Source organism: Chinchilla lanigera, unplaced genomic scaffold, assembly GCF_000276665.1.
Source record: "Chinchilla lanigera isolate Chin_1 unplaced genomic scaffold, ChiLan1.0 scaffold00053, whole genome shotgun sequence".
Lineage (NCBI taxonomy): Eukaryota > Metazoa > Chordata > Mammalia > Rodentia > Chinchillidae > Chinchilla > Chinchilla lanigera.
The window spans coordinates 13,212,745-13,215,948 of record NW_004955454.1 but is presented as its reverse complement, the minus strand read 5'-3'; the positions used below and the strand labels follow the sequence as shown (position 1 = coordinate 13,215,948).

The 3,204-nt window shown below is 51.4% G+C and overlaps 1 protein-coding gene across 2 annotated transcripts in view; it reads left to right on the top strand.

Annotated features, from left to right (window-relative positions):
- Positions 1–2,930: 2,930 nt before the first annotated feature.
- Positions 2,931–3,204, top strand: part of Atp6v1h (ATPase, H+ transporting, lysosomal 50/57kDa, V1 subunit H) — a 113,531-nt gene continuing 113,257 nt past the window's right edge. Inside the window, exon 1 of one of the 2 annotated variants that reach the window (XM_005396063.2) lies at positions 2,931–3,120. The gene's annotated coding sequence lies outside the window, so the exon portion shown is untranslated. The remainder of the gene's footprint in view (positions 3,121–3,204) is intronic. The other variant, XM_005396065.2, reaches the window with a different exon arrangement.

Below are 3,204 nucleotides of genomic sequence, written 5' to 3'. Positions count from 1 at the left end.
TATGCTGTGTCAGGGTAGTGACCAGGAAAAAGAACCTGTACATGTGAGCCTGTTGGTAGCCAGGGCCTTGCTGACCTCTGTTCACCAGTCAGTTTAGGTAGGTGGTGCCGTTTTATAGTTCTCATTCATCAGTTTTATAGACAAATTGTAACTAATGAAAAATACCTTGGTGCTTTATACCTCATACAGATACAATAACCTTTATTTTAAAAAAGAGAGAAGACTAAACCCTTGAGATTAGTAAGCTCTGAGCCAACCGAAGACATCTGATCTTTCATCTCGGGTGTCTGCCCCGACGTCTCCAACCTCTCTCTGCGAACACTGAATGATGCTGCCACCATGCTCCGCGGGGAGGGTTCCTGAGACAGCCCAGCCAAGGCAGCGCTGCGTGGGGCCCTCTCCTCCGTCAGTCGGGACCTGGCGCTCTCTGGCTTTCCTGGGTTCGGGCGCCAGAGTCCTAGGCGGTGTTCTGGGATGAGCGCTCTGGACAGCTGAGCACTGACTGCTCTAACCCTGTCTGGTTATTTTATATGAACCGCAAACTCAACATGTCTTATATTATTGGCTTTAATATATTATTGGCTTTTTATTTAGACACCCAGGTCAACTTCCAGAAAACAGACACCAGTTTTGTTCAGATGTATTGTGCTAACGTCTTTGCGCTGGTAGGCATCAAGAAAAAATAAGCAGAAACTTACAGAAAGAAACTTTACACCTGTGTTAGCTGACGGCAGTAACAAGTTATCCTGTCATAAAATTTAAGAGCGAAAACAACCCAGGTATTAATCCCTTGAAATATGTAAGAGAAGTCTGACAGACTGTGAACATATCACCACATATATCCCAGTATAATCCTATTCTCAACCATAAGTTATTAATAAAAGTGGTAAGGAAGATTTTGTTATTTGGCATTCCACATGCTTAGTTTAAGTCCTTATCTTATTTTGAGATGTTCTGACATCTCACGATTTCTAATATGTTGTATAAATTCCACGATTTGACATTGATTCTGCTCCTCAGGGCACCCGCCATCACATGAATGTGTGTCCTCACTGTAAAATGCCTGCGATAATTACCTTTTAAGAGAAAAGGTTTATTTTGGCACACCATTTTAGAGGCTCGGGTTTAAGAGCGGGCAGACCATTGCCTGGGGCCTCTGTGAAGGACGCTGGGCGGGAATAAAAGGGCGTGTGGTAGAGAACCCTCTACCTCATGGCCAGGAAGTGAAAGGGGAAAAGGAAGAGGCTGTGGTCCCACAGTTCTCTTAGAGTACAACAACCCCAGTGAGTGGAGGATCTCCCATAAATGCTCTCTCTTCTTCTAAGTCCACAGCAACTCCCAGTACCCCGAGCCCACCAAGCCTTCACACACGGTCCTCCTCTGAGAGGCAACATCTAAACTGCATCAAAGTGCAAGAAGACTTCTTCCAACACCAGAGGCACTGAGATACGCATTTGATATTGCAACAGTGCAAGCTACTTATATGTGAATTAAAAATAATGTTAATATGGGAAAATGCAGAATTCTGGAGGAAGACCAAGGGAAGGCTCTTTTGAGAATAAAAAACCAAAATGAATGTATTTTCATGAAAGCTTGTCATTTGCTTCTTGGTTTGGAAGTAAAGCACGAAATATTTTACTGTTTTTTTCTTTTCTTTCTTTCTTAAAAAAACGAGGCAGGGTCTCGATTGTTGCCTGTGTTTCCTGTGCTGCCTGGCTGGCCTTGAACTACCGACTCTCCTGCCTCAGTCTCCCAAGTAGCTGAGACCATGTGCCACCAGAGCGTTATTTTTCCGGTTTGTAAAATACCATTTCCAGTTTCACTCTGGGGCGCTTATTGGTGTATCATCAGTTTCTGCCTCACCCTCTGTGAAAGTTTTTTTTCCTTGAATTTGCTTTCAAATTTCCACTTCTGGAGGCTGGGGATTTAGCTCCGCGGCACAGCGCCTGCCTGGCAACCTCAAGGTCGTGAGTTTGATTCCTGGTACCGAAAGAAAAACAAACAACAACAACAAAACAAAACAAAATCCAATTTCCATTCCTTGTCAAGGTATGATGACAGTAATCTACTTTACCTTTCCAGGTGGAATAGCTAATAAATTTAAGCGTATGAAAAAAGGGTACCAAAGACCTTGTGCATGAGCAACAAAGGGCAGCAACAACGGACAAAGAAAAAAAAATTGACGTGAGCCTCGTGGATACCCTGGTAGCTGCTAGGAGAGTGTGCAGTCCGTGGTTCAGGGCGAGGCTGGTGTCCCTGGAGGTGAGGAGATCGAGCCGGGGTCCGGAGAGGCCAGGGCGGCTACAGCTCGCGGTTTCCAGGCAGCGGTGGACGGGCGCAGCCGGGGGATCCGATGCGCTTCAGAGGACCCGGGACAATGCTGCGCGCACGGCCCAGTGCCCTGACGGAGGAATGAGGTGCGGCCAGGGAAAGACCTGCCGGGGTGGAAGGACGGGGGAAAAGTCCCTAGCGCTCACAGCGGGCTGGGAATGCACCTGCTCTCAGAGCGCAGAGAGGAAGCGCTCGCGTTCAAGGTGCTGGGTACTCACAGCTCAGGAGGGTTTGCTTTAGCCCTGGAGAAGCAAAAACCAAGCTATTCAAAGGCACTGAATTAACCTTTCCAAAAGCACGATCTGGTTCCCAAACCCAGGTCCTCAGTTGTCCTAGACGGCGCTCTGGGCTTGAGGGCGCGGGTCCCGGCTCCGTCTGGCCGCAGGCCGGCTGGGTCGGGCTCGGTGTCCTTCCGGGGCTGACCTCTGGGTCGTCGCTTCTCGGATTCCCGGGACGCAGCAGGTCCCTCCCCGACCACGCCCCTCTACGGGCCACGCCCCTACAGGCCGCGCCCCTCCGCAGATCACGCTCCTCACCAGGCCACGCCCCTCCGCCGGCTGTTTTGGGCCTTCCCGGCTTCCGCTTTCGCTCGGCGGTCACGTGCCTCTGCTCACGTGACCGCGCTCCTGTCACTCTGCGGCGGCAGCGGCTTCTTCCTTCCAGCGCCGCCCTGACGTCTCCTTGGTGCGGGATTCCTTCACCTTCTGGCCCCGCGTCTCCCGCCGCAGCGCAGGCCTCGACGGCGCCGGAAACGGCGGCTTGGCTCTGACGCGGCCCCTGCCGCTCCGGGTGCGTTGTGGGTCCCGGCTTGTTCGGGTCCCGGCGTCCCCGGTGGGGCGCCCCTGCGGTTGCCCAGCCGCCGGCGTGGCGGGG